Source organism: Protopterus annectens, chromosome 15.part0 (assembly GCF_019279795.1).
Source record: "Protopterus annectens isolate FY-2018-M chromosome 15.part0, PAN1.0, whole genome shotgun sequence".
Lineage (NCBI taxonomy): Eukaryota > Metazoa > Chordata > Ceratodontiformes > Protopteridae > Protopterus > Protopterus annectens.
Window position 1 is genome coordinate 668,691,331 of NC_056749.1, and position 24,096 is coordinate 668,715,426.

Genomic DNA, 24,096 nt, shown 5'->3' on the forward strand with positions numbered 1-24,096 from the left:
TCAGACTTGTAAGGCTAATGGGGTGATAGTTCCCAGGGCCTGTAGTTGCTCCTCCTTTGTGGAGAGGGATGACTGTAGCAGTGCGCCATTCAGTAGGGGCAAAGCCTGAGGTGAGGCTGTGATTGAACAGGTGAGGTGCCAGTTCACTCTGTAGTCCATGTAGAACACAGCCAGGGATATTGTCAGGTCCCACAGAGGCTGTATTCTTGGCCTTGGACAGTGCTGTTTTAACCTGTGCAGCAGTAATACTAGGTGCCTGGCAATCTACTGGTATTGTGATTGGTCCTTTGGGGGGGGTAAGAGGGGTAAAGTTAGCACTGAATCAGTCGGCCAGTATATTGCAATATTTGTTGGCTCAGTATAGGAGGTACCATTGTGCAGTAGCTCAGAGCAAATCTGGGTATTGCCATGGAGATTCTTTACATAACTATAGAAGGCCTTCTGGTTGACTTTACTATCTGCTGCAATTCTGTTTTCATAGCTAGCATTAGAGGATTTCATGAGGGATCTCAACCTTTTGTTGAGGCTGATAAGGGAGTTTTTCCAGTCTTGGGACTTCACCTTATTCCGCATCAGTTTCCTCCTTCTGTTGTAGAATTTGTTTATGGCAGGGGACCACCAGATTGGCTTCCTTTTTTTTGAGGAGAGTGTCTTGGCTCTATTGGGTATGGTGAGATCCATGCATTTGTATACATATTCGTACAGTGCATTGGTGTATGATTCGGCAGTCATGCAACTATTCTCCATTTACATGGGTATTGTGACGTTAGCCACCTCTGTTTTTAGGAGCCCAAAGTTAGCTCTGGAGAAGCTTTTCATGGTGGTTACCTTTGTGAGGGTGGGGGGGTGGGAGGGATGTTGATTTCCAAGGTGATTAGTTTGTGGTCAGATCTAACCAGGGAGGAGTTCACTATTGGTGTAGAGCAATGGTTGCCCATGTTAGTAATGACCAGCTTAAGGATGTTGCTACCTCTAGTGGAGGAAGAACGAGCTGGCCCAGGGCACTGGAATTAATGAATTCCATAAAATATTGGGCAAGTATATTGGTACATGAGTAGTTTTCCCAGTTAATTGAGGGGTAGTTGAAGTCGCCCAGTATGAGAGTGTTATGTTGGACCCTAATATTCTCCAGGGTGCTTAAGAACGTGGAGTGTGAGTCTTGGGACATGGTTGGGGACATATAGCAGACTACGACCTGAATCGCTATCTTACCCACTGTTAGCTGCACCTGAAGTATCTCTGATGCATTAAGTTGGGCTACCAGTCTGGAGTTGTGCACATCCTTTATGAATATGGAAACACCACCACCTTTGGAGCTTCGGTCCAAGTTCTGGGGCTGAAAGGTGTGAAATGAGTTATAGCCTGGTAGTGCAGGGGTGCTTTCTGCTGCCTTGAGCCAGGTCTGTGTTACAGCACAAATGTCGATGTTCTCCATTTTAAGGAGTGATTTGAGCGAGTGCATTTTGAAATTTGGTAAAGAAGGTTTGGGAGAGACAGGAAGGCAAAATGAAATGAGGACACCTACAGGTAAGTTAAAATCACTGTTTACTCTTTTTAACATTTGATTATTAGGTTGCCCCTCTTAATACAAATGTCACTGTGTATCAACATGAACTTGATCCAGTTGTCTTTTGCAAAATAGTTTAGTACTACTTACCAGCAGCAACATCAGCTTTGTTTCTTCAATATTTTTTATACATGGATCAAAACGTAATTTCAGCTGTCGCCATGTCTCCTGATTTTCTGTCAGTCTCTTATCTTGACAGTCATGTATGACTGTTGCATCTCTTTTCACGTGCAATTCATCCATCTGTTGCAAGGATTTCCTCATTTCCTTTTGCCTTCCTGTCTCTCCCAAACCTTCTTTACTAAATCATCTTCTGCTTTTCTGTATGTGTGCATACATCACCACAATTCTTTTCTTTTTGACCTTCTCTGCAAGTAGAGGTACTTTGACTTCTGTTTTAATGTCATAATTTCTTCATTTGTCCCACAGTGTACATCCTACCACCCATCGCTGATACTTTATCTCCATCACCTCTAGCTTCCTCAGCTGCCTTCACTGCCCAGGTTACTATACCCATACAGTAGTACTGGTCACACCATTGATTTGTATACCTTACATTTCACCTTCTTTAGCATTCTTCTGTCATATACAACCCCTGACACTCTGTGCCACTTGGCCGAAGCCCTTCTGGTTGTAGCTTTGACCTCCTCATTCAGACCTCCCTTCTCCTTAACAACTCCTCCCAGATACTTGAAGCTGTTAACCTGTTCCACTATTTTACCTCCCATCTCAGTTTTCAGCATCTTCTGATTCCCTTGTTTGCTGCCATGCCATCTGTCTGGTCTGTACTCAGGTTCATTGCATAAATGTCTTCTTGTCTGTACACACTTTCATCCCTGCTAGTAGTACTGCACCTTTTCTAATAATCACTATAGATAAGTTTCATTTATACTGATTGCTGAAATGTTTGACGATTAATTAATGTAGTTGTTTGATAGGCAAATTCACTATATATTGAATTTTGCAATATTTTGCCATTATTAGCTTTCTTTGGTAAGTAGCTGTGCAATTATTGTCCTGAGAAAATGTGTACATGCTGTTATCTTGAACTCGAGTCATGTCATTAAAATGATAGCGAAAGTGCTGAATGTCAGGCTACAACACCAAAATCAGCAAAAGCCCCGTAAAATAAAAAGATTTTGACCACGCAAGAGCAGTGAAACAATAGATTATCTAAATAAATTGCTGCCACAATATAGAAAGCCAGCCAAAAACTAAACAAAGGAGTAATACCACTAAAAGCATGCTTTTTTTCCATAAGGGTTATGTTCACTGGACCCCTTTTACTTATACATACTAAGTCTTATGGTCAAACAACTGCTTGGAAGTTGGCAAATCCGCAAACTCTGACATTCACAGTTCTTTTTGACATAAAGGTCTTTTAAGTGCTTTGATAATGAAACATTTTGATATCGTGGTGTTTAAGTGCCTGAAACTTTCCAAATAGCTAGACCTCCCTCACACACACACACACACACACACACACACACACACACACACACACACACACACACACACACACACACACACACACATCGTACTGCTTGATCTTTAAAATCCAAGTAGCTGTGCTCCAAAATTGCATGGCATAAATCATTCAATGACTATTTCCAAAACTATTTTGCTGTTCCCAATCTTGCAGTCAGTAGCTAGCACAATCAGATATGCATATAACATTTTGGTCAGTACAACATTTTCTTTATGAGTGCTGCACCATACTGTCTGTTCCACATGTTTTGGAGTATTTCCGAATGTTGATGGCTATTGCACACACGAACCAGCCTTATCTTTGTTGTGTAATTTGTGCAATGTTGCATTTACTGTGTAAAACATTAATACACGGAGCAGAGTTGTGTTACATGCATTCCTAACTTACCAATATTCAGCTCATGATGGTTCTGCCTTCCCTTCCTTGTCTTGCTTTATTTTTTCCCTGCTGTGCAAACAGAAGTCTCTAAGCTAACGAGTAATGCATACTGCTTTTGCTATGTCTGCTGTTTTCTGGAGTTTGGGCAAGTAGATAAAGCTGGCTGAACAAAATTCATGTTTAGGGAAGTAAAGCGCATGCATGTTGAAAATGAAGCTGTAGAAAAGGTGCTTGTTAAACATGGAATTGTATTTAAAAGAACAATTGGTCCAACAGAAAGAATTATGACTAGCATTTGCATTCCAGAAAATGACAAACCTTATTCAGACCCAAATCAGTTCCCTACGCTAATTCTGATTGTGTACTCACCCCTTAGCACAAAGAAATCAACAAGAAATAAAATATAAGGGGAAAAGGCCCAAAAAAAAATGGGACAGAATATAAATGCTTTTATTAATAAGTTGCTAGAATAACAAGATTTGTGTTAGTGATTTGTTCTGGTGAATGTGAAGTCTGAAGGATATATAATATATTACTCAAATATAATCCTCAAGGATTTGTCAGAAAACTGCAAATTTTATGAGGAACAGACCAAAAATAAGACGCAAAAATCTGGACATTCTACAAAAATCTGGGCATTTGAGAGGTATGATTCTGCTACAAGAAGAAGATTATTCTACAAAAGCTTATAGATGGACCATTGAATCATTTAAAGTTATGGATTTTTATTTCAAGTTATAACATTTTATTTTAGCATCAAAATTTGGTTTATGTGAAGCAGTTTTCATAAATGTTGGTGCACAATTTAAAAAGGTCTGATGCAGTAAATTTGCATAAGAAGCCTATATGAGTTCAGAGAGATCATTAGACACAAGCTGTGTAAACAAAGAACTCTAAACACAGAGTAAGTATGCAAATCACTCCTGTTCCAAGCATATGCAGTTCAAAGTGCCAGCACTATTGGAGTAGGTTGGACCTGGTGGGCAAACAATAGGACAGCAACCACATGCCTACTAATGGTGTTTTGCTTCCAAGTTGAGCAACCCCACCTACTGCTGGTAGTTTGCCCAGCATACTATGCTGAGCAGCATACCAGCACAGTAAAAAGAAGGAAAAAAGAAAGAAACAAACAAACAAACAAAGAAAAAAGAAAATACAAACTCTGTTGCACAACAGAAAAATCCTTACTAACCCTGGAGTTACCTATAGTGCTGGTAAGCCTTCTACCACACATTACCTTGTCCCACCCTGTCACTGATGCTGGTGGATTCTCACCAATGAGAACTTGTGCAGCAGAAGAGCCCCTCATTACTATGATATGGTAACGGCCCCTTATCTGCTGTCATGCTAAATGATGATTTCTTTATGAATCATAGTCAGGCATGATGATGGACTCCGGCTTGATGGTGTAAGGCAGTTGCTTACAGCATAGAATAACTAAGGAGATAAATATACATATTTGTCAAGGCAGATTTACTGTAGGTAAATGTCTTACATTGCTTCACTATGTCATAGCTCTTTGACAAGGCAGTCTTATTCCACCTAACAGTCTTGCATCACTTCACGATGTAGCTCTGTCACACTGTACAGCACTGCCTGAGCACAGGATCACTTAGTACGCAGTGGGGTAGAAGGTGCACTTTTGTGCCATTCAGTAATACAGGAAAGCTGTTGTACACATCTGAGGGCATGAATCATGGTACTCCCTGACAGTGTATTAAACATCATGTATACAATGTTGGCATTCATCTGTGTACTATGTTTATGAATATCAGACTAAGAAATGAAAGAAATTCAGTGTTTTCATGAAATAAAAGATGAGGAAACAGAAGAGGGAATGGAAGTGGAATGGACTTTGGCTATGTTCAATGAAAACATTTTAATCCTGAGTGGAGTATTGTAGGAGACTGGAATAGTGTTTTGTTGCAAATGAAAATATAAATGAAAACAATCATGCTATTTTCTTTGTGGACCTAAAACTTGCAGTTTAATGAGATGTCTCTTGACAAACATTAAAAAAGAAGTAAATGAAGCTGGAAAACTTATTAGAAAAATAATTTTAGTTCTATTCTTGTTGAGATAGTTCAGAGATACTTATTTGAGTCTCAGACTAAAAAGCTTACTGAATACGTGATACAAATAAAATGATAAAATTAGTTCAAGTCTGCACTCACTGAGAAATATTACACAAAGACTGAGAGATAGGACTGTATGTGGAATAAGTAATGAGCACACACAAAGAAGGTTATTATCACAAAAATAAGTTGACATTTCAGCATTTGTTTCTTTTTCCTTTTCTAAGATCTTTTAGTTACTATGCCTGATGACCATCAAACCTTTCCCTACTGGGCTTGAGCTGATTCATTCCCTGGTGGTGCCTGGTGGCTGGTGACTTCAAATTAAAGGGGGGCTGCAGGAGACAGTTGAATGGGTGTGGCCAGTAGAAAGGGGTGTGGCCAAACAGAAAGGGGTGGAGCTATGCTCAAAACCACAACAACTGGAACTTTAAATATGCTGCCCTGGGTGCCAAACAGTCATTACAAGAGTCCAATCAAGACAAAATGAAGTGTAGAAGAAAAAAATATTTCAATGCATTGGCTACATGAAAACTTACTTAATATTTAGATGGAAACACAGGTTGTGAGGCATGAAAAAATAAATTACTTTTTAAATACATTACTGGAATGCCAGTCAAAATAAAGTATAAAAAAAAACAAGCAGCCAACAAAATGCATTTTCTAAATACACAAAATCAACTGTATAAAAATATGACAGAAAACCAGAACATTCTGCAAATTAAAGGACAGATTAAAAGCCATGACTGTACTTGTGTCTACCTTGGATACTCTAAGTGCTCCTCCTTGCCTGGACACATCTAAAGTCACTACATGGGGGAGTGGGGTACAACAAGTATGTCACAATTTGAAAAGTGCCTGGCTGATGGCGATGGCCCTGACACATTTCATATACTCTCAACCTCAGAGCAAGAAATCTGGATAAAGCCATAAATAAAAGTAGGACAAAGGCCCAAAAATACAGACAATTTTTAAATGCTGCTCTTACAAACTTAGAAAGTTCAGTAGGTCTTGCATCAGTATGAATTTTCTGTAGGGTATGAATCTGAAACTCAAAACACCTGTCATTTAGTGAACCTCAGAATGTTGCAGAAATGCTCATCACTGTTGCTTAGTTTCCAACTTGTAAAATAGCACCGGCTTTATGCAAAGAAAAAATCTGAGCAGATAACTTTCCAGCAGATCTTTATATAATTAAAAAAATAAATAAAAGGTGTCTTGCTTAAACATAAGCTTGACTGACTAAGTGAATGCATTAATTATCACTACAGTTTGCAAGAGATTGCCATGGTGGCCATCTAACTTCTCATGCCTTCTCCTTTGGTGTTCAGACTGAAACACTGACACTTACGGCAGTCCTTTATGTCAAGTGCTCCTTCTGTGCATTAAAGACAGAGCCAGTGCAGGTCCTAGCTGGTGACCTGGCAATCATTTGTATAACTAAAAGGCCATGTCTCCAAAAATGCTTGAGACAGGAATTCTCAATACTTTTTGGGCATTTCACAGCAGAAGTTTTCAGCAGTTAAAAATACTGGTTGTGTGTGCACAAAAAAAAAGGGATGAAAATCACTAGGGTGAGCATAAAACTGTAAAGTAATTCAGCTTGGGAAAGAAAAAAAAATATGGAATGGTTATATAGTTTTGATTAAAAATAAACATATATCAAAAGTAAAAACTAATCAGAGGTTGTCATAAAAGTTGACCTAAAGGAAAAAACAAGCAATTTCATAAATCAGTATTGAAGGCTGTGTGGAAACTAGAGAGGAGATGCCTGTTGAAATCCTAACGACTGCAGACCATAGATTCAATACTCAGAACAGTGGCACCGACAGTGTGCATGAAGGAGAATTCAATATAAGGTTGTGGTTGAGGCATCTCAGTGTATCCCCCTACTTTGACAGATTCAGTTGCAACTTATAACCCATAGTTATCAAAAATCACATTAGCAGGCCTCCAAACTCTAATAGGGAGACTTTACAGGTTGGTTCAGTAGAAAACAGTTCTCCCTCTGGATAAAACTTGAAAGAAATCAGCTAGAGGTTAAAGCATGCAGTCTAGGTTTACAAATTCTTACCCATGTGTAGCCACCTCTAGTGCAGCGTTAGTCATAGAAATTGCTGATGGATGCAATTTATATATAGTTTTGAAATACAAGCCACAGGAGATTCAGTATTATAATGTATACAGCTGATAATTTTAACAAAACAGCAACACTCTCATATGAGGACAGAGGCAATGATACATGAGAAATGTCGCATCTAAGCCTGGAAGTACTGCTACATGTGTTACGGTTACCCTTACCTCATTTACACTGTGACGTGAATGAATAGCTGAAGATTCCTATATATTCCATTAGTAGTACTGAATTTTGTAGTGGTTGTACCGTTTTAAATATGTTAAAAAATTAAAGAAAACTCTTTCAGAGAAATTTGTCAGGCTGCTAAACTCAAACATTAAATAGCACTTGCTTGCTTGCTTCCCTTTATAAATCCCCAGCCAGCAACAAGCATTGCAAAGCTATTACTGCTGTGGTAGCTATTTAAGATTGGAATCTGCAATCATTTAAAAATAAATCAATATCCTTTACTGTTCTTTGTTCTGGAAGACTAAAACAGTTGCTTTCATATTTGTACTACAGTTAAGTTGACATTGCTGGCCCTGACCTAAATTTGCACGTGAACCCTAGAGCAGCACAGCACAGACCAAGGAAATCATTGACTGACCTGTCTGCAGTTATTCGTTGTGCACAAGGCACTGAATAATTCCAGCCAGCATTCGAACTTTTATAATTGACAGCATCAGAGTAGAGAGAGTAAGTAAGCTGTGAAGAACTGAAACTATTCAAGCCGCTCATGCTTGTATATGCAGGACTGCTGCTTCTGTTCTCTCTCTTTTCACCTTTAGCTTCTTTTGACTTACAGGACATTCTATACATTCCTTTCTGTCTGTACTAACTTTTTAAATGAAGTTGTATATATGTTGTATAACTAATACAAAAAATCTTGTATGTAGTGATTAAGTGTATTACTTTCTTTCTTCATAAACTAGAATATGCACCACAGTTTTCTTCCTGTACAACTTCACTATACCAGCAAAATGCAAACAACCATAAATATTATATGTAGACTTATTAACCTTTATCTACAGGAAGACCATCATGGCATTTCTTTATAGAAAGCCAACTGACTTCCAATCACAGCATGACCCATCCCTTAGAAGCAGACTGCCAATCTATTCCTCTCTGCCATAAATCAAAACAGTGGGTCTCATCCATTTGGGCTCACCTCTGGAGAAAAATTCTTCAGCAAAATTATCTCAGCAAAGTAAAACCGCCTAGATGCTGAACACAGACACAACATAATACTTATTCTCCTTTCAGGAGAAGTCTAATAGATCACATAAAACCCTGTTATAATTGTACCTGCTTTATATATAAAATGTAATTTCTACTTCATTATAATTTCTGCCCTAGTGGTTGCTTAAACCTAGCTGTCATCTTTTAAATAACTTTTTAATCAAATGATCCTCTAATCTAATTGAAATAAATAATACATTGACACAATTCAAAACATGACTAGAATGCTAAAATTCAAAAAATAATTGTTGCTGTTACAGAACTATGGCTATAAAAGAGACCTTGGATTTCTTAACATGTTTCTAAAAAATTGCACATTCCATGACAACAGGTCTTGTAAAAGATATGGGGTGGGAGCACTGATATTCTGCAAAACTAACTGTAACCTACATCCTATATGCTACTCTAATAGAAACAGTAATACTACAAATGAGACACTTCCAAAATGGACTCTCATGCAGTTACTTGTAGGGCAGTATACACAAACTGGTATTGCTGCTGCTGTCTATAATCTTTAACCCACAACACTACTCATTATGGAAAAGACTTTGCAATAAAATATGGCTTATTTCAAGCAACCATATCTATATTTCCCTGCCGTTTAGCTTACCCTTAGCTTACCCTTCCTACTTACTTGGTATACTTCTGCACCTTCACACTGTTATTCTTCTAACTTCTTTCTTCTTCTACTACTTCTTTCTTCAGTTCTTCTTCTGTTCTTCTTCAGCAAAATATAGGCCGCCCAAAAAAAAAAAATAAACATCCAATGGCAAATTAACTTTAAATCCTTCCTGTGTGACTGACTCCGAATCAATCCACAACACAACTGACTTACTGTTTGATTCTCGCTCTTTTCCCAGCACATAAAGCCCGGGAAGAGAGCGACAACCAATCAGCAGCATTTAGCCCAGCAAGCACGTCATGACGTGCCTGCAGACGTCGCAGTCCAAGCCCCTTCCAATTCTATGCGGTTTGGAACCGCATAGACTTCTGGGCATCAGAATGATGCCTTCATTACTCCTCCGGGCTGCAATGAAAACAAAAAAAAAAAAAGCTGTTTAAAACCGCTGCAGCCCGAGGTGGTTAAAGTGCGCAATGCGCATGCGCGTACTTCCGAGTCACGGACTCGAAGTTTGGTTAAAGTACAAAAAAAAAGGTATTTTTTTTTTTTTACATTTTTTAAATCACTTAAACACTTTACTTTTTAGCTGAGGGGGCTGCAGTCCGGCAGTCCGATGCCAGGAGCCGCTCCTGGGTGGTGGTTGTGGAGGGGGATCCCCAAAACAACAAGTGAAGGAGCTCTCTGTGGAGGGGTCATTATTCAGGCAGCTATGAGAGCTGCTTGTGTACTTCAGTGGTGATAATGTAACTAATGACTTAACTGAGTTTAATAAGCTGCTTGGCCATTTAGAGAAAAAAGTTCAAAGTTATAAGCATTTACAATGGCAGAGGCTTAGTTTTTTAGCCTATTTAGACTTGGGGGTAGTACCACGTGGATTGCGTATACTAAAGATGCCATCATATGGAAATACCCACCAGGAACTTTTAATGCAGTGGCAGCAATTGAATCTTGAACTCAGTAAGAGTTATATGAAGTTAATGAATCAATTTTTCGAGAAAGTGGAAAGTGAATTATTAGAAGAAATAGACTGTCTTGAAAAGGAAGTCTTTAAACTATGTGGTATGGAGTGTTTGAATGAACAGTATCAGTTGTTTATTAATCGTGTTCAAGCACTTGACTATAGATTAGAAATGCAAAAGAAGCGAAAGCTTCAACGTGATATTAAAGATTTTAAAAATGGCCATATTTTTACTTGGCCGAGAGGGGATTTCGCTCAACGGAGAACTGAGAGACTTAATAGTAGGTCAGTGAAGCCGGTTAATAGGCTTCTTGATGAATTGGACAAATTTGAATTGCCGCCATCACCTGCATTAGTTATAGCCAATAATGAAATGGGCGTGCCAAATACATCTGCTTCAGTTCCTGCCTTGATGCGTCAGTGTGAGCGTACTACAGTGAATGGAGGTGCTAGAAGGGAGGAGATGCCACCGAGTGATGAGCTCATCGGAGAAGTTAATGAGTCTGTAGTTACACCCGTAGCAGAGATCTCTGTATCTGGAGCAGAAGTAAAGGAAAAGCGTAAACAGATGGAGATTTCCTCTTTTTTACCTTTCAGGTTAAAACAACCGGAGAAGGTAGTGGTTCAGCAGAGAAATTTACAAGAGCCCCAAGGGCAGAAAACATTGCAGAAGTCGGTACAAGCGTTGAAAAGAAAGAACGAGAGTCTGAAGCTACCCAGCAAGGCTCCTCGGTGGTGAGGACAGGGATTTGCTTGTTAAAAGGTACTATTAATCTTTCTAACTATGTTTTGACTGAGCAACACTACAATTTGTTAAAAAATGGAATGAAATTCATCCCTACTTTTAAGGACAATATTGTGGACATTTTAACTGATGTAAAATTGTTTGCAAGAAACGTTATGCTTAAATCTTTGTTTAAACAAACTAATGATTCGAACTGTGTATGCAAAAAACTGAGTGTTTTTGTACCTCAACGTTCACCAGTTATTTTAGCCTTTTTAAATGTTGTTGAAAATGAGATAAGAGCTTTATATAGTATTAAGAATAAGTATAGAAATGGAGATGTTAAATATAACCTATCTTTCAATGAATACAAGTTGTTGTTGTAAATTAAAAAAGATAGTAGTATCATACTAAAACAAGCTGATAAAGGAGGGGCTACAGTGTTGATGGACAGGGTATGGTATATGAATAAGTTTAAGCAATTTTTGTCTGACGCAAGTACTTTTAAAGTATTAACATTTGTAAATGTGAAAGATCATGTTTCTCAGGTGAATTTGGCGTTATATGATATGCAACTGAATCAAGATATTACAATTGAACTGTTTAGTTACTTAACAGTAACATGTCCCAAAATCCCACAAATTTATGGTATCCCCAAAGTGCATAAATCAATGAGTGATCCACCATTAAGGCCTATCGTGTCTGGCAAGGGATGGGTGACCGAGCCAAATTCAAGATATTTACAAAAAGTGTTAGGAAAGTATCTACTTAAGTGTGAAACTGTTTTGAAAGATACGGTTCATTTTTTAGAAAAATTGGATATGTGGTTTAATCACCAAACTAGTTCTGATTACTTCTTGGTTACACTGGACATAGCATCGCTTTTTACAGTTATTCCAAAAGATTATGGGATTGAGGCAGTAAGAGGTTTCTTAACGATGCAATCTTTTGAGCAGACACGTGAAATTGAAAATATTTGCCTTTTATTAGATTTAGTTCTGACGAAGAATATTTTTATTTTTGATGGTGTTCCCTACCAGCAGTTAACTGGGGTGGCCATGGGTACATCTGTGGCGAATACTTTTGCCAATTTAGTTTTATATGTATGGGAAAAGCAATATATTCTAAATGAGAATAATGAGTATGCGCGTTTATTTGATTGTTACTGTAGGTTTGTGGATGATTGTTTTTTCATTTGGAAGGTGACTTTGATTCAGTTAGAAAATTTCCTCTCCTATCTTAACACCACAACATGCTTCCTTAAGTTTAAGATGGACTTTTCCCTAGACAAAATAGATTTTTTAGATGTAAGGCTTTATAAACAACTTGGTAGGTTGGAAACAAGGGTACATAGAAAGGATGTGCATGCAGCAAGGTATTTAAATACTGCCAGTATGCATCCAATGCATATCTATAGAGGTATTATAAAATCTCAGCTGATAAGGGTTAGTAGGTTAACAACTGATGAGGAAGTTTTCTTGGAAGAAACTGAGAATATGAGGAAATAATTTATTGAGAATGGGTATCATCCTAGAGATGTTAATATGAGTTATGAGGATGTGAAGCAAGGAAGAAGGGGCCCCTATAGACCAGTTTTTGGTTCTCTATCCCTGAACCACTTATGTTGCACAACAGAAGGGGAAGGTGATAGGTCAGTCAACAGTTCTGTTCTTAGATTTACCACCACTTATAATGCTAATACTAATAATGTCTGTAAAATAATTAAAAAGAATTGGATAATTTTGATGTCTCAACCAGACTTAAAAGATTTACTAGGTCCAGTTCCAAGGTTTGCTTTTAGAAATGGTCAAGCGTTTAAACAAATTTTATGTTATAAGGATTTTTGACTGAATCCGCCTATACAAGCTAGTATGGGGACCTTTAAGTGTTACAATTGTGTCTGTTGTTCTGATATCAATGATAGTAGTAGTAGCTTCCAGCACCCCATAACAGGTGAATGGTTTAAATTTGTTTCTCGAGCAGATTGTAATACCACTAAGCTAGTTTATCTTGCTAACTGCACTTTATGTAATGTTTTTTATGTGGGGAAAACATCTAGGAAGCTTAAAGATAGAATAACAGAGCATAGGTCTGAGATTAAAAGAAAGGTTGAGACAAACGCATTATTCAGACATTTACATGAATTTCGAACACATGCATTTAAATTTAGGTGCATCTGTACGGTACAAATGGGCATTAGGGGTGGTGATCTAGATAATATTCTGTTATTGAAGGAATATGAATGGATAGTACATCTACAGGCTGATAAACCTCCAGGCCTAAATGGGTCAGTAAGTATAAAACCAGTGTTAGTTAAGCGACAAAGGGAGAATTTATGAGAATTGTTTTGTCTTATCATTTTTTCTAATGTTCCTTATATTTTATTTTAATATGGATGATTTAAGTATATGTATATATTTTTATATATGTATTTTATAAGTATAATAGAGTATTTAAGAAATTTAGGTATGATGTGCTTTTAAATAATTTGCATAATTAATTTGGGTCTTTATCTGAATGGCTGGCTTGTTCATGTGATTTTCAAATGTTCCTCTATTTAAATGTGGTTTGTATAAGTTGATTTTATGTGCTGATGAAGGGTGTAGACCCGAAAGCTTCATTAAAGCTGTTTGTTCGTGACTACTGTGTTTTTGGATACTACTTGACATTTTCTGATCTAGTGTATTTTCGTGTGTGTACTTCAGTGGTATCCCAGCTTTGAGGGCATTTGTCACAGCCATTATCCTACTCCTAGACAGAGGGCTGGTGATTCACATCACTGCAGAGGCCCATAATGCTGTCCTCTTGTGGGTGCATGCTTCTATGCACCTTTGATGAAAGATCTCACATACTGGTGGTTTAATGAGTTGAACATTGTCTTCCCACCCACAAGTTTGCATAACCGCCCCTTCTCTAAGGGTACATGGCACCACACACCCAGTTCTGCCCTACCCTCCCCAAGGATGGACACACCCTCCGTACCACTTCTAACAAATGCCTAAGATGCTAACCAAGCCCAGGTTCCCTGTGTCATAGCCAGTTCTTTATATCTCTATGTCACTGGAGCTGGCCAGCATTTGAAAATTCTTCAAGTATTGCTTTTGAGAGAAGGTGACAATTTGAAGTGTGGAAGCATGCATAGGCACCTGGGTAAACAGCACACAACCTCTCAATGTAAACTTAAGTTAAAAAAACACCATTCTTTTGTTTAAATTTGGTGTTTAGGAAGACCCTGTAACATAAGAAAAATAAATATTTTAAAAATGCCTGCTGAAAGAGTTGAAAGGGCACTTAGTACTAAATGTTCACATAATGTGCTTGTTGAGAAATGAAGTATGTGATGTCCAAAGCAATAATTTTCTTTACACAATCTACACATCCTGAATATATGGAAAATTAATTCTCTGCCAGTACAAAAGAAGATACAAGGGAAGTGTGTGAGCTTTGAACCTGATACTGGATGCAGTGTGATTCTAATGAATGAAATGAAATGAAATTCAAATAAATAGCACAGTTTTGTAACCCAAAGGTGTTAAATTAAAATGTTACGTAGAAAAACATAAAAATAGTGAGAGCTGATATTGAGAAAGTTGCTTATAATGAAGAAAAGAAACACATTTGATAATGTTAAAAAGTATTGGTTTAAGATTGCAGGGAAGAAGCTGGCTGAAAATAATTCACTTATACTTTAGAGAAGTTTTTGAAACTGTACTTAACCCAAAATCAAACAGAATGTAAAGAAGAAATGGGCATTTTTATACTAGGACCTATAGCTAATATCTGTATCCCTGCTACTGCCAAAACAAGTTCTTTTTCAGAACCATATCAGCTCCTTATGCTAATTCCAATGTACCAAGTAGTTTACTATTCTAGAAAAGCTTAGCGATGTAGATATAACAGATCAAATACTGATGACAATGGCTAGTCTATAATGACTAAAACATTGGACTGTTAAAAGATGCAACTTTGTCACAATGCATTATTTTAAAAGGCTGATCATATGAAATGAGTTAAATTTTATATTATTATTATTTCACAGGATGTAAGGTTTACTGATGACTTCATTTATTATGGGAGTCTAGACTCACAGTCCCTCCCAAAGGTCATATTGCAAGACAGAAAATGCTACATCAGACTATTTCAGGAACATCTAGAATGAAAGGCATGAGGAGATGGCATAGATCATGGTATGGAAAATGTGGTAAATATATTTAATAAATATCAAGCAAGCAGCAACTCACTGCTAAATGCACATTACACTGATGCAAATGGTGTGAGGCGCCATGATCTAGACTGCTTGTAGACTGTGCTGGTCTGTTCCTTAGAAAATGTTTCTGTTTTTGATAGAGTCATTCAGTGAAGGTGGAGATCACCTTTCCTTTGCTTGTTTCATTATATTGGTTGGCATTTAAAAAAAAATGGCAGTATGAGAGGATAATGTATCGGCAAATATTCAAAAGCCTATACAGGATAGGTGCAGGCCATCCCTGGCTCAACATCTTGGTCTGTCAATCATATCCTTCCAGTCTGACAAATATTGAACCCTCTTTGCATGGCACCAAAAACTAAACCAGTTATTGAAGTCAATTATTTTTTGCTCATATTGCGGCATCATTCTTGGAGAAGGTAGAATGCTGTTCAATCAGCTACAAAACCACAGACTTTGACCAAAAGATGATCCGCTTAGGCAAACGCTTTCCAACTCGCTTTATTAAAATAAAGTAAAACGTTAACATTTTACTTTATTTTAATAAAGCGAGTTGGAAAGCGTTTGTCTAAGCGGATCATCTTTTTGGTCAGAATGCTGTTCAATGCTAGGCTGATACCAACCTCCTCTTAACTGTCCAGATTTTTGCTTCATATTTTTGGTCTGTTCCCCATAAAATTTGTGGATATGTGGTAAATCAGTGATGATTCACCAGATTGAAGTCACTAAATAATGACATAAGGTTAAGTTTCAGACCTCACATCCTTCAGAAAATGCATGCTAACACAAATCCTATTATTCTTGCAACTTTATAAGAGCAATATTTAAAATCTACCTCTATATTGCCCTCCCCAATTACTTTAGTCTTTATCCAGATTTCTTGCACTAAGAGTTGAGAGGTATTCCGGTGTGGGACACATAGTCTGAGAGCTCCATCATGTCTCTCTTTATATAGTTCAAGGAGGTATGTCTCAGGTCATTAATACCCACATGTACTATGACAGAGTCATGCTGGTACGTTTTGCTTAAGGACATGACTGCATGTGTGATCTGACAAATCCTGACATCACACAGACAACTAACTATTGTTTTCTCCTTGCTCGCTGTATTAAGAGATACATCTATATGTGTTACAATGGAGTAACCTATAGCTAGAATGTTTGGTTTAGTGGATGCCTGCCTTATATGCTTAGCATCCATGATCATGAGACTCTGTGACTCTTTGTGCTATGTGAGATCATAGGTTTAACACGCAGGCAGTGTTGCTGAGGGCAATTTGTACCTGTGCTGCATTTTGGAGGTCTTTGAGGTTTCAGTAAGTTAATCTTTAGAACCTCAACAAATAAAGGATTATGTGTTGTATGATGGTTGTGGTGAGGTGTGGTGTGTGATGTACTGCTGACAATCCTTTGTGTGTGTGTGTGTGTGTGTGTGTGTGTGTGTGTGTGTGTGTGTGTGTGTGTGTGTGTGTGTGTGTGCGTGTGTGTCTGTGTACAAATGAGAGAGAGCCATTCTATGCGTAAATACTGTGATCATCAGAAAGCATGTGATAGACAATTCTTACATTGTCTCAAGATACCCACCTCAATCAGGCAGGTAGAGAAGTTGTGGGGAAGTGCTGGTCCATAGTTTACATAAGACTGAAAACATTGTTTAAGCCAGTCCACCTCTTTGGTTATCAAATAATATGCAAACAAACAAATAAATAAATACATAAACAGACTGTCAAACAAACAAACAAATAAATAAAGTAGCTTGTTTTCCAGGTACGGATGGAATTTTCAGACTCAACAAACTGAAATAGAAGTTGTAATAAAACCATTGTGCCACTTTCTGTTTCATCTAATGGCCTAGCAGTGAAGAGTATACATAGTAAAAGACGAGATGGAGGAGATGAAAGAGAAAGCCGTGTAAACAACACATCTTGTTCAGCTACAGAATAACTCTTCAGGTAATGACAAGTTCATCATCTGCCAACGTGCTATGTTTTTTTTTTTAAGTATCTTTGTTAAATTATCACTTAAGACATAGGTCAATATACATAACAGAAAATAAAACAAACCATGTTAACATTTTTCCATTTAACTACAATATACATCACATATATTTTCTTTGCTACTATCATCAGTCCAGCATTACATAAATTGCTGAATTCCTGCCTTCCCTTAAACCTTTTGAACACTATTATGCATGTATTGTTCCCACAAATTCCATTTATTTCTAAGTAATTTTCACTTTTCCTTTTCTAAAGATCCCTTTTCCATGTCTTTTATCTAGTTTATAACATTCAGTACCTCAAGTGCAGTTAAACTTTGATTTCCATTTTCTAGTAACTGCTTTTTGGCAGCAACAGAATTAAATTTCAGAACCTGTATCCCAGCTGAAAATAATAATTTCCTTACTTACAGTCATTTGCTCACTCAATATTTCTAAGAAAGTACTTTGTATGGAATTTTTAAAGTCTGTCAACTCATTACATTCCCAAAGCATATGTTCCCAGTCACTTGTTTCTTCCCCATCACACCTCCAACATTTGCTATCTACCTGAGGAAAAAAAATCTTTGAAGTCTGCTTGGGGTATAAAAATACCTATGCAAACACTTCCAAGCAGAGATCCTAAACTTTCTGGACTTGATTGCGTACTTGGGAGCAATACATATGCCCTCCCATTGTTTTCTTGTAAATTTCTTTTCCAGTCTCTCTTCCCAATCTTTTCTAAACTCCTTTCATTGATTCTTATAGTCATCATGCAGTATTTTATATGCACTACTAATTATCCCCTTTTAACAGCTGCATCTCTTCTAGATTCAACCAAAAACTCTACCAGAGCAGGTCTTTCACTTACAATTTCCCTCTCCCTTTCTGTTTGCCTGTACTTTGAGATCAAGTGTGATAAGAGACTTAGGGACACACGTGGACAGTGGTCTCACCTTCGATAACCACATCGCCACAACAGTCAGGAAATCCTTCTATGTGGCACGCCTCATCACTAAGGGCTTTTCATCCAGAAAAAAGGAGGTCATTGTCCCACTGTACTCATCCCTCATTAGACCCATTATAGAATACAATGCCCCATTTGGTATGTACCTCTCAAGACATCTGCAACAACTGGAAAGGCCACAGAAATACCTCACTAAAAGAATCACAGGCCTAAAGCAGATGCCCTACGCTGACTGCCTTAAAAAACTCCAGCTATACTCTGTCATATCGTCTACTCAGAGGCGATCTCTGCTTAACATACAAGGCCATGTCAAACCCAGAGCTGTTGGACATGCTACACTTAAATAAATCCCAATCCCTCAGAGCTACACGCTCCAGGGATCTAAACCTTGTCATCACAATAAACAAAACATGCTGAAGGGATAGGTTCCTGACCCAGAGACTCCCCAGACTCTGGAATAGATTGCCCATACATGTAAAGCAGAGTGCCTCTTTGGACCTCTTCAAGAGGAACCTTGACGATTGGATGGGAGAAAGGAAATTCACCCCAGGGATCACGTCAGTCGCCCTGCTAGACAGGGGTCCAGGAAAGTAAATAATGTGGGAAGAAATAGCCAGGGAATTGTTATGGCTAGGCTTGTATAGACCCTAGGGCTGATAGCCTAGTACCAACCTATGACCCTATAAGCCCTGGTAGGGAAGGCAGTCTCTAGGCTGTAATCCAAATGCATCTGGCAACATGCTTATGCTGTGAAAGTAGAGATCTATACGTGACTTCCTCTTAGTAGACTTGAAATAAAAAATCAAAAGAAAACAGTGAGCTGAGAAACACTTTCAGCAAACATACAATGTTGGGAAGCTCTGTCCTTGGAGAGGGTGTGTGTGTGTGTGTGTGTGTGTGTGTGTGTGTGTGTGTGTGTGCGCGCGCGCGCATCCCCTTTGGAAAAAAATTGGTGCCCATGAATTACCACATCGATGGCAATCTACTGAACACTAAAGGCGTCATAAGAAATCTGGGAACACAGGTCGATAGCAACCTCTCCTTTGACCACCACATAGCCACTGTGGTCAGAAAGTCTTTCTATGTGGCATATCTCTTTACTAAGGGTTTCGCATCCAAGAAGAAGGAGGTCATCGTTTCTCTCTACTCCTCCCTCATATGACCAATCATTGAGTACAATGCCTCATTTGGCATGTACCTCACCAGATACCCGCAGCAACTGGAGAGACCACAAAAGTAGCTCACAAAGAGGATATTGGGCCTTAAATACATGTCCTATATGGACAGACTAAAAAATTCCAGTTATTCTCTGTTTCATATCGCCTACTCAGAGGCGATCTATGCTTGACTTACAAAGCCATGTCTGACCCAGCCCTGTTAGATTTGCTACATCTAAAGAAATCCCAATCCCTCCACACCATATGCTCCAGAGACCTCAACCTCATTACCACAATCAACAGAACATGCTGGAGGGATAGGTTCTTAACCCCAGAGACTGTCCATACTCTGGAATAGACTTCCTTTACATGTCAAGCAGAGCACCTCACTAGCCCTCTTCAAGAGAAATCTTGAAGAGTAGATGGGAAATAGAAAATTCACCCCGGGAATCACTTCAGTGGCTCTGCTAGATAGAGGCACTAAAAACTAATGTCAGGCAGCACGATGCCAGGGCAATCCTATGGACTAGGCTTGTAAAGGCTCTAGGGCCATTAGCCTAGCATTCGCCTATGAACCTATGCAGTGGTGGACCTAAAGGTATTTCTGGCATATTTCGAACCTATGCCTTATAAATGGTATAAGTCATGGCTCGTCTGTGAGGAGGAACATTTGCTTAAATAAGAGCAGCATTCACAGAGACACTACCACTTTGTGAACTTGCAAAACAGATGAAACATTTTCTGAGCAGCATAGAGGTATCCAACTGTTTGTTAGCAGAAACACTTGATATACCTGTGGAACTCTGAGTGAGAAGCTCTTACCTGTACCTGTAGTGACAGAAGACAGTGAGAGACCCTTACAGGATGTTCTTCATGTGAAAAATGACCTACTTATCTTAAAGACCATGTCATGCAAGAGTGATTTTTTTTTCCTGGAAGGAGAAGAAGTCTGCTGTGGTTTCAGTGGAGTCCTGGTATTTTACCCAGACTTCCTTGGAAAATGACACTGACATTTTGAAATGGTAGCTAATGTCTTACCATTTTACAAATGCTTACAGTGACAAGGTATAAAGTTCTAAATGTGACAAATGTATGCTATGTATTAGATGCTTTCCTGAACAAAAAATATATTTTATTTAGGGAGTCCTTACCTCAAAAAGGGAGGGGAAAAATCTTCACTATTCGATGTTTAAACCTAGCAGCCATACATTATTCCTATTATGAAAAACATTTCACTAGTATCCATGTCATGCTAGATTTGCCCTCGCTCTTAATTTTTTGACACTCCAGTGTATCTACAAGTGCCTTTTTTATTTTATATTTCTTTATTAACCAGATAAACCCACTAGTCACAAGTGTCTCCAACCAGAGGCAAACTAGGAGCTCAGTGTGGTTAAGTGACTTTTTTAAAGTCACATTATAGGCAAATGGAGACTCATGGATTCAAACCCAGTACAAGACAAATCTCATTAGCAGCTCACTGCCTTAACCATCTTTACAGAACTGCCTGAAATCAATCAGCCTATCCATGTTGGTTTTGCAACTGCTACTTTTGTCTTGGAGTGCAGATTACTTATTAAAGTTGCTGAATCATTTAATGTGTTAAATTATAGCATCTTCTACACTGTTTAAATATAACAAATAGAGATCCTTCTTTACCAAAATATTTTGATGGACAGTTTCTTCAACTATACTTTAAACTGCCCTGTGGAGGTGTGACCTCAGAGTAGGTTATGTTATGGAAGGGAGTACAGGGTGGAAAGTCCAATACATAAGGTGTATGTGGGTATGTGAGTGTTTGTGGGTGAGTGGACGGGTGTATGTGTATGTGTGTGTGCATGCGCAGTGTGTGTGTGTGTGAGTGTGTTTGTGTGTGTGTGTGTGTGTGTGTGTGTGTGTGTGTGTGTGTGTGTGTGTGTGTGTGTGTGTGTGTGTGTGTTTGGGTGTGGGTGTGTCTTTCTGCGGGGGGGGTGTATGTGTGTATTGGGGCTTAAGTCTGCCTCACTCGGAGTATACTGTTTGCTGCTTTTGATTGCAATTTTGCCTTAGATGATGCCACTCAATTTTGTGAAGCTTAGCAAGACTGAGTCTGTTCATACAAATGTGCCTTCTCACGATATTTGGCATGAAAAGCTATGCATAACTATGTTGCATAACACTCATATTATCTTATAAAACTGAATGTTCAGCTGCAGGAAGTCACAGAATCCCTTTCTCTTTCCAAGACAAGCTGGGCATTAAGTAATCAGGTATTTGTCAGCCTTCTAGGACATATGCTTGATCCATCTGTAGTAATGGCATCCCCAGAATTTTTTTCTAGGACATAATTTTGGTCCTCAAAAATAGGTCTTTAGGAACAAAACCTGGTTAAGGAGGGATGTATAGTACAACCCTAAATATCAAAAAATGTTTTTGTTTTCCAAACTGTTTTATATTGCCAACACATGCATCCCATCACAAAGTGAAAACCCACTTTCTATAATTTATATGCTTTTGCATAGTAAAAAAAACTATAAGAGCACAGCTTAGTGAAACTATTTATTTCACATAATTGATTTCTCAATTGTAATTTCCTTTTGTGTCTGCTGTTTTCGTAGTAGTAGGTTAAAATGTTTGATTTGAAGAAACTCCACATGTTTGTCAGTAAATTCTTATATGTAAAAAGCAAGATTGTTTTAATGTGACCCTGTCTTTTTTTTTATTCCTGACCTTGATAGTGTGCCTACTAAATGCTTACACTTATAAACAGGATTTTAGTAGGAGGAGTATGGTGTTGCCATCTTCAAACAAAATGCTTGGTTTTGTTTAAGCACCACTTTCTTTTTTTCTTTTTCTTTTTGCTTTGTTGATAAGAATGTCCTCTCGGTCTGAGATAAGTCCACTAAGGCAGACCTGACTCTAAAATATGCTGCTCTACAAAGTATGACTTATTCTTAGGTGATAGGGAGGTGAAGTATTGCTGATATAGTAAACATCATTGGAGACGGAGATCATTATGTGACCATAACAGCTGGTACGAGTTCAGACACCTAGGCAGCAAGACATTTCCCTGTGGTACATCTGGTTGGGGACACATGACTGAAGTGACATTCACCTGTGGAGAAATATGGTTGTGGCAAATTCCCTGTGGGCAAAGAGAAGAATATAGTGCCATGCCCACAACTTCAATAAAAAAATGCACATGGTAAATAATATCCATGGTCCTCAAGGTAACATGAGACAGCAGATAGTATTGCAGGCATCAGCAGCAGGCTGGCCAGTGGGCATGTCAGTGGCAGTACAAATGCAGTGCACAGTGGGCACTGCCTTTATAATTGGTGTGTGTTGACCACTACCCCCTTCACAGTGCTGAGGGAACAGTACCTAAAATACATACTGGAGCATAAATGTGACTACAGTAGCATGCAGGATTTCCTCTCTGCTGTACCTCACTTCTACATGTTGTAGTTACATAAGCATGTACTGTACACTGAGCAATACACTCATTACTTCCCCTGTCCCCATGCTGTAGCACACTTATACATGTTGTAGTTATATAAGCATGTACTGTACACTGAGCACTACACTTATTACCTCTTCTGCCCCAGTGCACTTGGGTATTAAAGCTGTGGGCATGGCTATGTGTGCTTTTCTTTGCCCACAGGGAATTTACAGCAGCCATATTTCTCTACAGCTGAATGTCACTTCTGCAATGTGTCACCAACAAAATGTAAGACAGGGAAATGTCTGGCTGCCTAGGCACCTGAACCCACAAATCCTGTTATTCTAGCTGATTTGTAACCTATAAATGCTATTTTGTATACTTTTTCTGATTAACCAGCCATTCATATATACAGCCTAAGGTCTGGTCCCAGCAAGACCGGATAAGAGGGAATCTACTGTAATGTAAAATTCTCTGAGGACTAAAATTTTAAGTCACGGAATAGTGCAATTCAAAGTTTTAAAGCTACTTCTTTGAGTGAGGGAAGGCCTCCAATTTCTAAATAACTTGTGAGATTCCTAGACCTCAGAGAAAGGTTCTTAAAAAAGATATAATTTCAGTTTCAAGACCCCAGTTTCGGTCCTATAAAGCATGATAGGCAACCATTCTACCAGTTCCCTTACTGCCACCCTGACAGTTACATACCCTACTTTGTCACTCATCTAGCTCTCATCACCTTTGTCTTGATGAAGGGCCATGCATGCAAATGAAAGAATCACTTAAAAAATATACAGAAAATAAGATTTTGTACTGAACAGCAAGCTCCACAGAGAAATGGTTAGTCCAGGAAAAAAGAAGACTCTGATACTCTCATGATATGTGACCTGAGACTTTTTAGTTTTCTTTTCCACGAGGGTCTGTGAATTATCCACAGATCCCCACCCACTGAATGACCCTTGGCTGCAAATATGGATAACTATTGACCAGGGGATGTAAATGTTGGTGATGTATTTCTAGTCAGGTAATGTCAGTAAGGATGATATACTGGTGCCCAGGTGATGTCAGTGTTAATAATGCATTGCTGCCCAGGTGATGTCAGTAAAGATGATATACTGGTGCCCAGATGTTGTCACTAAAGGTCATACTTTGCTAATACTATGATGTCAGTGATGTGATAAACCACATTACATGTGATATCAGCA

The 24,096-nt window shown here is 38.4% G+C and overlaps 1 protein-coding gene across 3 annotated transcripts in view; it reads right to left on the bottom strand.

Annotated features, from left to right (window-relative positions):
• The window catches only part of SRPX2 (sushi repeat containing protein X-linked 2), a 473,560-nt gene that overhangs the window by 406,012 nt on the left and 43,452 nt on the right, over positions 1–24,096 (bottom strand). Inside the window, exon 1 of one of the 3 annotated variants that reach the window (XM_044057517.1) lies at positions 7,811–7,864. The exons of the other annotated variants lie outside the window; for them this stretch is intronic. The gene's annotated coding sequence lies outside the window, so the exon portion shown is untranslated. Of the gene's footprint in view, positions 1–7,810; positions 7,865–24,096 lie in introns of those variants that run through there. 3 annotated transcript variants of the gene reach the window in all.